Source organism: Triturus cristatus, chromosome 3_1, assembly GCF_964204655.1.
Source record: "Triturus cristatus chromosome 3_1, aTriCri1.1, whole genome shotgun sequence".
Lineage (NCBI taxonomy): Eukaryota > Metazoa > Chordata > Amphibia > Caudata > Salamandridae > Triturus > Triturus cristatus.
In genome coordinates, this window is record NC_140583.1 from 1001344394 (window position 1) to 1001359960 (window position 15567).

General features: G+C 46.1%; 1 long non-coding RNA gene across 1 annotated transcript in view; it reads left to right on the plus strand.

Moving 5' to 3' along the window:
- The first annotated feature begins 14043 nt into the window (after positions 1-14043).
- LOC146861388 (uncharacterized) overlaps positions 14044-15567 on the plus strand; it is a 95099-nt gene continuing 93575 nt past the window's right edge. Inside the window, exon 1 of the long non-coding RNA XR_014978956.1 lies at positions 14044-14086. This is a non-coding gene — a long non-coding RNA (uncharacterized LOC146861388). The remainder of the gene's footprint in view (positions 14087-15567) is intronic.

The window sequence follows — 15567 nt, forward strand, 5'->3', positions numbered from 1 at the left end:
TTGGACGCAATAAGCATCTATAATAACGAAAACGATCTAACAGCAAATGCAGGAAAAACAAAGGTAGTAATTTTTGGGAAGTATGCTAACATACTTAAGCAACAATGGAGAATGGGCAAGCTGAAAATAGCAAAAACAACTAAATATAACTATCTGGGGGTTTGGATCATGAGCAACGGGAAGTCCACAGCACAGACCGCATCATTCGAATCAAAAGCTAAGGCAGTGACGTACGCCCTATGCAAACTGGACTCCAAACTAAGTAGCTCGACAACTGAGCCCATCTGAAAAGTCATAAGAGCTAAGTTACTTCCTTCAATTACTTATGGGCAATTGGTATTTCCTGCGGCATTAATCAACACCATGGAACTTGCCAACTGTCGAGCAATAAAACAGATCTTTCAGATACCTGCCTATGCCCGGAACGCCTTGGTACGGCTGGAATTTGTGCTAAACAAACAAAGCTAAGAACATTGGGCGTCGATTGTCCGGTACTATTGAGGGGCCAGTGCAGCACCACCGAATATAATGAAAGCAATCTTAAAGGAACTTTTTGCGAAAGGTAATAATCCGTGCACCATCAGCCTCCTCACTGCTTGCACTGAACTGAACCTTAACCTGTCCAACTGGCAGGACTTTATCCATCAACTCAGAATTTTAAAATCTATTTTAAAAAAACAAGTCAGATTATTATCCAAGGAAGACGACATGAAGGCAATTGCGTCCTCCAGCAGTAACATCAGGTTAATAGCTAGTTCCTTCCATGACAAATTGAGACAGTCATACCTTGACTCAACCTTGAACAAAACAATCTTAAAGCAAATTCTGTCACTAAGACTCATGGTATTGCCAATAAAAGATATAAATACTTGCTGGAAAACATTAGAGGCAGTTACCACCTGCAGACTGTGTCACCAGTAGTAGGAATCCGTGGCTCACTTAGTATGCAATTGCCACCAACTGAATTATGAACATCGCACTTTATTGAAACCTCTGTCTTTAAAATATGGCACACGTACTTGCACAGATGCAATGAAACTTCTTTTTTATTTTGGAAATTCCAATGGAGCTGGCCAGACTAGCAAAAGTTGCACACCAGCTGAAAGAACTTATAAGTAAGGACTCAGCCAATTAGAGGCTGAATACAGCTTCAAATTAGTGTTTACATATTTAATTTTATTGTCTCTTACTGTTGTGTATTGTGATTACTAGACTTGTTAAATGAATTGATCAGGTTTTATCCACAATTGAAGAGGGTTCGTGGATGGAGACATCCTGCCCAGTCTTTTTTGTAACAATTTTAATTAATTGAAGCAATAAATAAATTCATTCATTCATTCATTCATACTGTCCTTATGGGTAGAGTTTTCCTTTGTTGGCCATGGTGGTACAGTCTGCCTACTGGTATGCATCTCTGAGCACATTATGGTTAGGTGCCTCACATATGGGATCCACCGGGGAGGACAAGGGTTTCCCATTGGTCATTTCGGTGGCTCTGGAGAGCATAGACAGGGATACAACTGTGTTCGGAGAGGCATAGAACTGACAAGTGCCTTTGCATAACAGGGCCTTCATCCATATTCTATCGCTTAAGCAGAGAAGCCCATCAAGGTACTGATTAGTGTACCCCGGCTTTTGTCTGGAGGGGGGTCGTATTCGACTTTGCACTTTGTGCAAGGTCATTCCCAGACTTTTTGCCTTCACTCCTCCATTTTTGCAGAATGCCTTTTTGATAACCAGAGTTAAGGTGCTTGGGCTCTCTCCTCCCAGCATGATAGAATTGGCTTATACCTAGTTGGTATATTTAAATGAGTTGTAAGTCCCTAATAACGTGGCACACACTGTGCCTAGGGACTGGACTGTAAATTAAATGCTACTAATGGGCTTGCAGCACTGATTGTGCCACCCACTTAAGTCGCCCTTTAAACATGTCTCAGGCCTGCCATTGCAGCCTGTGTTGCAGTTTTAAATTGCCATTTCGATCTGGCCAACTAAAATTTTTACCAGGCCCAAACATTCCTTTTTAATACATATGTCCCCCCTATGGGAGGCCCTGGAAAGCCCAGAGGACAGGGTACAATGTACTTACATTTTGGGGCATGTACTTTTTAGATTTACATGCCCTGGTAGTGACAACCTCGTAAATTGTTTTTTCACTACTGCAAGTCACACCTCTCCCAAAGAATAACATTGGTGTTACCTTATAACATTTAATAAGCCGACATTTCCAAATGGGAGCAGGAAAGGATTTCATGTTTGGTGTCTTTGAAATTGTAATGAAAAATCAATCCTAATTTATGAGAAAGTTGAATTTTGAATTAGAATTTGAAAATGCCTCTTTTAGAAAGTTGGCATTTTCCGGCCTCAGCCATTTAGTGCCTATAGCCTGTCTCTGGGTCACATGACTGGGTGTAGTTGGAAGTTGGGCTTTATGTATTCTTCCTAGATAGCCACACGCAATAGGGAGCTTACGTTTGGCAGAATGGGTGAGCTGAGCTGGGTACAGCTACTTACACTTGACTATGCTCTGTCCTACCTCCAAACAAAGGGCTGCACACCCCCCTCTAGTTAGTCAGGAGGCCTGTGGACTTTGAAGTGGGGAGAACATTTTAGAGGTTTCCCTTAAAAGACACAATTGGGTATAACTATTGGGTCTCAGACACCAACTCTTCAATACACGTCTGGATCAGTGGATAGTCTGCCAGGAGGGATTGATGTGCTGCTAAAAGGACTGCCTCTCTGCTGGACTGCTGCTCCGAATGACTGGTTCCCTGCTGTGCTTACCTCTTGACTGTGTAAGAAGGATTGGACCTGCATCTCTGGAACCCAGAACCCCAGAGTGACTCGCTAGTTGGATGGTCTCCTCATCTGAAACTGCAGAGACACAACAAGCGTCCAACAGCCTTGCACCTGCAGCTGGTCTCTGCAATGTGTGAGTCTACCCTGCCATGCCAAGTGGTGCCACCCAAGTCCTAGATCCTTGGAAGTGGGTCTAAGGTGTTTTGTCATCCTCTGTGGATCCAGTGGAACTGATGCATCTCTTCTGCTGCGCAGTGCAACCCGAGCAAAACCGACGCATCACTGCTGTTGCGTGGATTGGACCCATCACGAAGTCCTGCATCCCCTGTGCAGCCAGGAACTGTCACTGTGTAACACATCCCCAGTGCAGGACCTTGCATCCCTCATCAATGGCACCCTCGACAACGACAATGGACTCTACGATGCAGCTCCTAAGAACTAACGCATCACCTTGACTGCGTGACGCATCCTTGACGCTGGACTTCACCAAGCAAGCCCCCGCTGGTGGGATCTTCGATGAGACCACAGACCCTCACATCGCAGCCTCACCATACCTCAGAACCAATGCATTACCTCGGCTGCACAATGCCTCTTCGACATGGATCCTCGTAGCGATCTGTAAACCAGTATTTAATGTACTTTGTTCAGCAGGCTGAACTGGGTCCCTGTAGCCAGGCCATCCTCCATTGCGGTCAGCCGGAACTTCTGACTTTGTCTTCATTCCGGGGCAACCAATAATCTACAGTTGGCACTTTTTGATTTTTGGTGCTATTTCTGAAAAGTCTAAACCTGAATATCTCTCTTTCTACTAATTGGAGTTGTGTTGCTTTGGTCTTGTTCTCTTTATTAAAAAAACGTAATTTGTCTAACTAGGTGTTGGATCATTTTTGTGTGGTATTTTCACTTTATTACTGTTTAAAGTGTTGCACAAATACTTTACACATTGCCTCCAGATTAAGCCTGACTGCTCTGTGCCAAGCTACCAGAGGGTTGAGCACTGGTTACATTAGGATTGGCTTGTGCCTCACCCTGAAAAGGATTGTGGTTGATGCTTGACCAGGGATCCTACCCCAGTCAAACTGTCCCAATTTCTTACACCTTCAGATGCTAAAAATAATGAGAATGGCTTTGCAAATGTTTTAAGTTCATCACCAAGTTAAGTCTGAGTGTTCGCTTGCATACTCTGACACCCACATTGGGGTAAGTTATTGTGAAACCTCTAACTGTGCACACTATGCCTGGGCGAGGAGACTGTGCATCCATGTATCACATTCATTCACATTTGTTTCACACTTCATGCATATAATGTAAATTATGGAGGCAATTGAGGAAGTTAAGTTTTAAGCTTTTTTCAATGCATGACTCAGACACGTACATTTCCAGCTGTTGAGTTGGCTATTTGGGGCAAATTTGTTGGGACAGTGGACTGTTTTCAGAGCTAATTGGGCTGAAGGATGCTTACCAATTAGGGCCTGAAAGCCGGTCTGGGAGAGCTGTACACAGTTTTGCACTAGGCACATCCACGCTTTGTCTCTATGGAGAAAAAAATACTTCTTGATAGTATACCAGAAATTAAAGTGTTGGAATATTTTATAAGGGATTTTTTTTACTTTTTTGACCTTTTTAGCCCATATGCTGAAAATTTTGCTCTATAGAGTGCATCGTTCGGTCATCATTTATTAAAGTTTTTGTGGGGACAAAATGCCAGAAACTATTTGAGTGAGGTTACGTCTTGCAGGCTGCACTTGTTTCATGCAGAACGTGGCTGCTGTATTCATCAATGCCCAAGACTCCATTTAGGTCTCGTACATTCTTGATAGTCCCATAAATTACAGAGGTGTACACGTTACACTTAAGCATTATCATTATCTAATGTTCAAGTGCCAACCTCACTTTTACTATGAAAGGTGTCTGTAAATGCACTGCTTTACTCATCCTTCTACTATACTTAAAGAAGGGAAAACAGCTTCTCTTGAAATGTTTAGCTTGAAAGGAGAATGGGGTAGCGGGAACCTTCTTAGGGTCGAGTCTGTGATAGCATGAGCTAGCGCATGTGTATCACTTGCGAGACACTATTGTCAGCAAAAAGGGCTTGGAGCCCGCCCGTTCCTTACAATGTGTTGGCTTGGGTGGCATTCTTCTTTACAGCCTCGTAAATTCATCACTGCAGGTCAAGCATCATTTCCATCCCATTCTGTGGAGTACTGATTGATTCACCTTTATTAGTGTCCGTCTGCTGCCCCCCACGTGGTTGAGTTACTATTTTGTTCTTGTTAATGTCCAGTGCCCTGCAAACAGAGGGGGTATAACTGGTGAAAATGTGCAAAGCAGCACCAAATAAATTGCAAAGTTTTATTTTCTATAGTTAACTTTCTTATATTTTGCCAAGTCTTCTTTTCTCACTTTGCACTCGTGTTTTGTTTTGTTTGTGCTCGTGGGCGATGTTCTCAAAAGATTTTGTTCTAAATATTGGAAAGAGACATTGTTTCTTTCTTATGTGTAATCTCAAAATGATGCTGTTACATATAATCGTGCAGTACACCCCAATCTGCCTCACTGCAATCTACCTCACCCCAGACCAATCGACCCCAAACCAATACACCACACTCAATCAAATCCACCCCAGCCAGCCCCACCACAATTCAATCCACCCCAGACCAATCCAATCTACCCAAGACTAATCCAATCCACCTCACACTCCACCCCACTCTAATTCAATCCAAACCAATTATCCCGATCCAATCTATCCCACCCCAACGCACCCCGCAATAATCCAATCTGCCCAACTCCAATCCACTCCACACCAATCCACCCCATCCAGTCCAGTCCACTCCTATCGATCCCTATCCACCCCATCCCATACCAATCCACCCCAATACAATCCCCACCAGACCAATCCAATCAATCCCAGACCAATGCAATCCACCCCAGACCAATTCAATCCACCCTAGACCAATCCACCCACTCCAATTAATCTCACTCCACTCCACCCCAATAAAATTCAGTCCAAACCACTCACCCCAATCCACTCCACACTGATCCTCCCAACTCACCCCAATCGAATCCACCTCAAACCAATCCACCCTAATCTAATCTTCCCACTTAAACCCATCCCCTTCCAATCCATCCCACTTCAATCCACCCCAATCCAATCCACCCTACTCCATCCTAATCCACGCAGCTCAACTCAATCCAATCCATCCCACACCAATCCAATCCATCCAACACGAATCCACCACATACAACCCAATCCATGCCACTCCCCAATCCAAAATACCCCAATCCAATCTACCTCCTTCCAATCTAATCCACCCCAATCCAGCCAACCCCAATTCACCCTACTCCAAACCATTCCACCACATTCTACACCACTCCAATCCATTCCACCCAACCAAAAATCAATCCGTCCCACTCCAATCCTTCCCACGCCAGACCAATCCACCATACTTCAAGGCCCCCTACTCCAATCCAATACGCCCCACTCCAATCTAAAACACCCCACTCCAATCCACCCTCATCCAATCCAATTCTCCCCACTCCAATCCAAGCCACCCCAATCCACTCAACTCCAGTCCAATACAATACACCCAACCCCACCCCAGTCCACCCACTTCAATCCATTCCACCCCTCTCCAATCCAATCTACCCTACTCCAGTCAAATACACAACAACCCAATACACCTACTCCACTCCAATCCATCCCACTGCAAACCACAACAATCTAATTCACCCTCCCCAATCCACCCTACCGTACCCCACTTCAATCCAATCCACCCTACTCAATCCAATCTCCCACTCCACTTCACGCTAATCAAATCCAGCCAAAGCCAATACAACCCCCACTCCAATTCACCTTAATCCACACCACTCCAATCCACCTTAACCCCCCCCACTCCAATTCAATCAACCCCACTCCAAACAACACCACCCCACTTCACTCCAATCTAATCCAATCAGTAGTGGCTGTTACCGAACGGGCGTGGTAGTCCAGTCCAATCCAACACAAATCTCCCCAATCCACCCCACTCTAATTCAACCCACCCCATCCCATTCCAATCTAATCCACCCACATCAGTTCAATCACTCCAATACAATCCACCCATTCCAATCCAATATACCCACCCCAATCCACTCGAATCCACCCCACTCTAATCCACCCCACCCCACCCCAGAAGAATTCACCCCATTCAATCCAATCCATCCTTTGCTAAGTGAGGGGGGAAACCCTACTTGCTTCAACTGAACACAAACTGCGGTTAATGTGTGATTTACACATAGATTTTAAAAAATCCTTGTGAGAAGGCAATCCCAAGTCCAACTGTCAAGTAGTCTTAAACTATTAGGCCCATGCTATTCACCATCCAATGGGAGGAAACAAGTTTTTACGCAGCTGCGCCCCTTCTCCCCCACACACACACATACACATGCACGCTCTCACTCTCTCAACCACCTCCCCCCACACACACACTTTTGCTATCTCTCTCCGTCACTCTTCCTGTCTCTACCTACCTCAACAACAGAAGTTATACTGAAACTTGGCATTCCTCGTAATAACGCCCAAGAAAAGAAACAAAACTATCAGCACTGGGAGGAGCCCGGAGCCGACAGGAGAAACGAAGATAAAAGTATCCCATCTGGAAGGGCACAGTGCGCTGGAGTTGCCGCCTCTGAAGCACATCTGCGCATCATTCCCTTGGGTGAGTGTTTGTGTTTCTCTTTATAAAATGCTCTGTTACACTTAAAACATTTCGCATCAACCTCAGTGTAATCTGGCTCTGACCTCCCTTTAGAGCTGCGTTTTGAACAGGAAACAACAAGCCCATGGTAAAGAACAACGACAGCCCACGGTGACCCGTGGGTGCTTTATTGCATTGTACCATAGCTTCAAATGGAAATATAGAAGTGCAGGTACTCACAATTTAGAACTGATGCATCTCTTCTGCTGCGCAGTGCAAACCCGAGCAAAACCGACGCATCACTGCTGTTGCGTGGATTGGACCCATCACGAAGTCCTGCATCCCCTGTGCAGCCAGGAACTGTCACTGTGTAACACATCCCCAGTGCAAGACCTTGCATCCCTCATCAATGGCACCCTCGACAACGACAATGGACTCTGCGATGCAGCTCCTAAGAACTAACGCATCACCTTGACTACGTGACGCATCCTTGACGCTGGACTTCACCAAGCAAGCCCCCGCTGGTGGGATCTTCGATGAGACCACAGACCCTCACATCGCAGCCTCACCATACCTCAGAACCAATGCATTACCTCGGCTGCACAATGCCTCTTCGACATGGATCCTCGTAGCGATCTGTAAACCAGTATTTAATGTACTTTGTTCAGCAGGCTGAACTGGGTCCCTGTAGCCAGGCCATCCTCCATTGCGGTCAGCCGGAACTTCTGACTTTGTCTCCGCTCCGGGGCAACCAATAATCTACAGTTGGCACTTTTTGATTTTTTGGTGCTATTTCCTCTGAAAAGTCTAAACCTGAATATCTCTCTTTCTACTAATTGGAGTTGTGTTGCTTTGGTCTTGTTCTCTTTATTAAAAAAACGTAATTTGTCTAACAAGGTGTGGGATCATTTTTGTGTGGTATTTTCACATTATTACTGTTTAAAGTGTTGCACAAATACTTTACACATTGCCTCCAGATTAAGCCTGACTGCTCTGTGCCAAGCTACCAGAGGGTTGAGCACTGGTTACATTAGGATCAACTTGTGCCTCACCCTGACAAGGATTGTGGTTGATGCTTGACCAGGGATCCTACCCCAGTCAAACTGTCCCAATTTCTTACACACTTGTACCTTCAGATGCTAAAAATAATGAGAATGGCTTTGCAAATGTTTTAAATTCATCACCAAGTTAAGTCTGAGTGTTCGCTTGCATACTCTGACACCCACATTGGGGTAAGTTATTGTGAAACCTCTAACTGTGCACACTATGCCTGGGCGAGGAGACTGTGCATCCATGTATCACATTCATTCACATTTGTTTCACACTTCATGCATATAATGTAAATTATGCAGGCAATTGAGGAAGTTAAGTTTTAAGTTTTTTCAATGCATGACTCAGACACGTACATTTCCAGCTGTTGAGTTGGCTATTTGGGGCAAATTTGTTGGGACAGTGGACTATTTTCAGAGCTAATTGGGCTGAAGGATGCTTACCAATTAGGGCCCGAAAGCCGGACTGGGAGAGCTGTACACAGTTTTGCACTAGGCACATCCACGCTTTGTCTCTGTGGAGAAAAAAATACTTCTTGATAGTATACCAGAAATTAAAGTGTTGGAATATTTTATAAGGGTTTTTTTTTACTTTTTTGACCTTTTTAGCCCATATGCTGAAAATTTTGCTCTATAGAGTGCATCGTTCGGTCATCATTTTTTAAAGTTTTTCTAGGGACAAAATGCCAGAAACTATTTGAGTGAGGTTACGTCTTGCAGGCTGCACTTGTTTCATGCAGAACGTGGCTGCTGTATTCATCAATGCCCAAGACTCCATTTAGGTCTCGTACAGTCTTGATAGTCCCATAAATTACAGAGGTGTACACGTTACACTTAAGCATTATCATTATCTAATGTTCAAGTGCCAACCTCACTTTTACTATGAAAGGTGTCTGTAAATGCACTGCTTTACTCATCCTTCTACTATACTTAAAGAAGGGAAAACAGCTCCTCTTGAACTGTTTAGCTTGAAAGGAGAATGGGGTAGCGGGAACCTTTTTAGGGTCGAGTGTGTGATAGCATGAGCTAGCGCATGTGTATCACTTGCGAGACACTATTGTCAGCAAAAAGGGCTTGGAGCCCGCCCGTTCCTTGCAATGTGTTGGCTTGGGTGGCATTCTTCTTTACAGCCTCGTAAATTCATCACTGCAGGTCAAGCATCATTTCCATTCCATTCTGTGGAGCACTGATTGATTCAACTTTATTAGTGTCCGTCTGCTGCTCCCCACGTGGTTGAGTTACTATTTTGTTCTTTTTAACGACCAGTGCACTGCAAACAGAGGGTGTGTAACTGGTGAAAACGTGCAAAGCAGGACCAAATAAATTGCAAAGTTTTTATTTGCTAGTTAATTTTGCTAAATCTTCTTTTCGAACTTTGCACTCATGTTTTGTTTTGTTTTTGCTCATGGGTGCAGTTCTCAAAAGATGACAGTAATCTTGTTCTAAATTTTGGAAAGAGACATTGTTTCTTACTTATGTGTAATCTCGAAATGATGCTGTAACATATAATCATGCATTACACCCCAATCCGCCCCACTGCAATCTACCTCACCCCAAACCAATCTACCCCAAACCAATCCACCCCAAACCAATCCACCACACTCAATAAAATCCACCCCAATCCAATTAGCCCCACCTCAAACCAATCCACCCCCAGACTAATCCAATCCACACCACACTCCACCCCCCTCTAATTCAATCCAAATCAATTACCCCAATTCAATCTATCCCACCCCAACCTGCCCCGTAATAATCCAATCTGTCCAACTCCAATCCACCCCACACCAATCCACCCCATCCAGTCTGCTCCACTCCTATAGACTCCAATCGACCTCACCCCAATCCAATCTGCCCCAGACCAATCCAATCTATCCCAGATGTAATCCACCCAGAACAATCCTACCTACCCCATACCAATTCAATCCACCCTAGACCAATCCACCCCATTCTAATTCATCCTACTTAACTCCACCACCTAAACAATTCAGTCCAGACCACTCACCCCAATCCACTCCACACTGATCCTTCAAACTCACCCCAATCCAATCCACCTCAAACAAATCCGCCCTAATCTAATCTTCCCACTCAAATCCACCCCAATCGATTCCATTCCACTTCAATCCACCCCAATCCAATCCACCCTACTCCATCCTAATCCACACAGCTCAACTCAATCCAATCAACCACACACCAATCCAATCCATCCTACACCAATCCACCACACAAAAATCAATCTGTGCCACTCCTCAATCCAACCCAATCCAAAATACCCCAATCCAATCTACCCCTCCAATACAATCCACCTCACCCCAATCAATCCATCCCACTCGACCCCAACCCACCCTACTCCAAACTCTTCCACCACATTCCACACCACTCCAATCCATTCCGCCCAACAAAAAATCAATCTGCCCCACTCCAATCCTTCCTACTCTACTGCAATCCACCATACTCCAATGCACCCCACTCCAATGCACCCCACTCCAATCCAATCCGCCCCACTCCAACCTAAAACACTCCACTCCAACCCACCCCATTCCAATCCAACCCACCCTCCTCCAATTCAATTCACCCCACTCCAGTCCAAGCCACCCCAGTCCACCCAACTCCAATCCAATACAGTCCACCCCACCCCACTCAAGTCCATCCACTCCTATTATCTAGTCCACCCCTCTCCAATCCACTCTACTTCAGTCAAATGCACCACAACCCAATCCACCTACTCCACTCCAATCCATCCCACTGCAAACCGCAACAATCTAATTCACCCTCTCCAATCCGCCCTACCCTACCCCACTTCAATACAATCCACCCCATTCCAAACTAATCACTCACTCCACCTCACGCTAATCCAATCCACCCAAAGCCAATCCAACCCCCCCACTCAAATTCACCTTAATCCCGACCACTCCAATCCACCTTAACCCACCCCACTCCAATCAAATCAACCCCACTCCAATCAACACCACCCCACTACATTTCAATCTAATCCAATCACTACTGGCTGCTACTGAACGGGCGTGGTTGCAGAGGGAGGGGAGAGAGGGAGGGAATTAAAAATACATTTTTAAAACCCACTTACCTGGATGCGGCCGGCTACCACCTTTTCTCTGTCCTCTCATCCTCTTCCTGGCTTCTGTGGAAGCGGGAAGCACCCAGGCTCCCCTGAGCCAATCTCAAAGCTGCAATGCAGCGTTGTGATTGGTGAGCACCCAGGCTCCTCTGAGTCAATTACAACGCTGCAATGTTGTGATTGGTCGGAGCACCATGGTTCAGCACTCAGACAGGGGATGCGACCCTGGGCATGTTCTCCACCCAGGCTGTAATGCAGCCTTGGTGTAGAGCATGCAAAGTGTGCATGAATGTTTAACTGGTTGCAGATGGCCAGTCAAACATCCATGCATAGTGAGGAGGGTGCCACCACTCCTCCCCTAGCTCTAAACAGCCCTAGCCCGACCTGACCCGCCCACAAACAACGGAGCCAGTACATTTAAATAAAATTATAATAATGTTAAGTTATTATAATTTTATTTATCCATTTTTATTCCTCACTCAGTGAGCAGTGGGGTGATGGTCCTCCACCTTATTGGAGGAGCTGCCACTGCATCCAATCCAATCCACCTCAGTCCAATCCACGCCACTCCAGGCCAACCAATCCACCCCACCCCAATCCAATACACCCCAGTCAATTCAGCCCACTCAAAAATCTCCGCCCACTCCAGTCCAATTCAATCCACCCCATCCCAGCTCTATCGGCCCCACTTCAATCCAATTCACCCATTTCAATATGCCCCACCCCACTCCACCCCACCCCACCCCTCTCCACTTCAATTCAATCAACCCCACTCTACTTCACTCAAATCCAATCCAATCCACCTAACTCCACACATTCCAATCAGCTCCAATCCAGTCCACCCAACTCCAGTCCTATCCACCTCAATCTAATCACCCCACCCCACCCCAATCAATCCACCCCACTCCAATCCAGTTAACCCCAATCCAATCCAAAACACCCCATCCAATCCACCCCGACCCACTCCAACCCAACCCAACCCACCCCACTCTGATCCTCTCTGGCCCAATCCACCCCACTAAAATCACCCCACTCCAGTCCACACCATCCAATCCATCCCATCCAATCCACCCCACTCAATCCAATCCACTTGACTCCAATCCATTCCACCCCACCTACTCCAATCCAATCCAGACCACTCTAATTCATCCTACTCCAGTCCATTCCACCCACTCCACTTCATTCCAATCCAATCCACCACAATCCACCCCTCCCCACTCTAAAGCATCCCACTCCAATCCACGCCCAGTTCAATTCACCCCAAAACTACCCAATCCACTTCACCCCATTTTGATTCCACCCACCCCACACCAATCCAATGCACCCCACCCCACGTTAAACCACTCCACTGCAATTTAATCTACCCCAATCCAATCCACTCCACTCCAAACTGCTCCACTCTAATCCACCCCAGTCCAATCCAATCAACCCCACTTCAATCCAATCCACACAAATTCAATCCCCACCCCACCCAATCAAAATCCAATCCCCTCCAATTCAATCCCCTCCTCTCCATTCCAATCCCCACTTCATCCCACCCCACTCTAATTCACCTTGCCCAATCCCATTCCAATCCAAATCACTCACCTCAATTCAATCACTCTAATACAATCCACTCACTACAATCCAATACATCAATCTAATCCACCAACCCCAATCCACTCTAATCCACCCCACTCCAATCCACCCCACCAAGGTAAATTCCCCCATTCAATCTGATCCATCCCACTCAATACACCCCTCCACTACACTACACTACACTCAAATCCACTCCAGTCCAGTCCAGCCCAGCCCAATCCAATCACATCGACTCCCCTCCACTATAATCCAATCCACCCCACTCTACTACAATCCACCCCACTCTACACCACTCCAATCCACCCTACTCTAACCAACTCAAATCCACCCCACTCTACTCCAATCAAACCCACTCTACTTCAATCCAATCCACCCAAAAACCTCAATGCACTCCACCATATCTCCCCCACTGCACTCTACAACACTCTGCCACTGAACAAGAGAACTCTCCTCCGCTCCACTACACTCTACGACACTATACATTCCCTACTCCACTCTACAAGACACTTCTCCCAAAACTCCACTCTACGACTCTCAACTGCACTAACGTTTAGCTATGCTGAACAGCAGTCACACAGGTGTACAATATGCCCATGCTGCCCACCACAAACGGGAGGAAACGAGTATTTACTCAGCTACACCCCTTTCTTCCACCCGCACACACACACACACACACGCACGCACTCACTCTCTCTCCTAACCACCTCCCCACACCGCAAAATCTACCTACCTCAACAACAGAGGTTATACTGAAACTTGGCATTCCTCGTAATAACGCCCAAGAAAAGAAACGAAACTATCAGCACTGGGAGGAGCCGACAGGAGAATCGAAGATAAAAGTATCCCATCTGGAAGGGCACAGTACGCAGGAGTTGCCGCCTCTGAAGCACATCTGCGCATCATTCCCTTGGGTGAGTGTTTCTCTTTATAAAATGCTCTGTTACACTTAAAACATTTCGCATCAACCTCAGTGTAATCTGGCTCTGGCCTCCCTTTAGAGCTGCGTTTTGAGCAGGAAACAACAAACACATGTTAAAGAACAACGACAGCCCAAGGTGACCCGTGGGTGCTTGATTGCATTGGACCATAGCTTTAAATGGGAATATAGAAGTGCAGGTACTCACAAGTTAGAGTACCTGTTTGCTCCTGAAAAGTGCCGGTACTGTCCCATTAAAAGCGTTGCACTATCACAGAGAGGTGCAGGTACTCAGTACAGGACAGTACTTATCCATTGATAGCGCTACATTGTACTGTGGTTATATAGTGCTTGGTACCCCAGTGGAATCGCGCGGCAGAGGGGTACGCTATGTCTTGCGAGTGTAGTTGGTTGTAAGATTGTTCAATTGTGGTGCGGTTCATGTGAGAAGCATTTTGGTGTTGTGTGTACTCGACCACTGTGCTGTTCCTCATGGTCAGTGACTGGCTACCGCCCTCCCCCTATGACCACACCACCCCCGGACACAGCACATAGACGTGGTATCTTTGGAAGGCAGGAGGTCGCGAGACCCCCCGGCCGTATTTATTAAGTACAAAAACAATAAATTTTATAATTTGCATGATAAACAGTTATACAAAAATCAGCAGGACATTAGATACATTATTGTCAACAGGTGTGAGTGACTATCCTTAACAAAGACTCTAATACAGATTGTTTCCTAACCGAGTCTAACATCCTCCTCTGCATTTTTGTATACTAACATTTCTGGGCCATACGGCAAGGTCGCTAACCGGTGTCAGGTCCTACTAGCTGCGCCTCCCCTACAGGTGTGCGCATGCGCAGCCGGGCCCGGTAATTACCCGGTCCACGCCGTGAACTTCATTTACCCACTAAAGGAGGGCCCTTACTCTGCGCCATCCGGTGACGTCATGAGTATGTGCGCGCGGGGTGGCTACCAGCCTAAGGAAAGCGTGACTCCCCAACCCGCGCCCCTTTGAAGCACCAGTTACCTTGCCCCTGAAGTTCTAGGAGGGGCCAATGGCCCCTCCCCCTGGGCGGGCACCTCCGTAGGATGATGCCCGCCCCCTCAGACCTTCAAATAGTTGCTCACCGGTCATGACCTTACCGCATGCCCCATACCTAATAAATACGACGACCTATGGGAGAAAATTCTAAAGGACAACTACACTGACTAAAATCACACGTCATGTATAACACCATAAAGCTACAAGGGAAAGAAAAGGCCTAAACACGACTGCACCAGTTACACATAATACAGTATCATTCACTACCTTGGGAGAAAAAGGCCTACGAGAAAGCATAGTCAAGAACATAACTGCACAATACAATATTGATCACTAAAATGGGAGAGAAAGTCCTAAAAGAAAACCTCATCAGAAACTAACATTTCATAACAGTTTACCGCGCCCAATGTCCGCTAGTCGGACTAGCAAC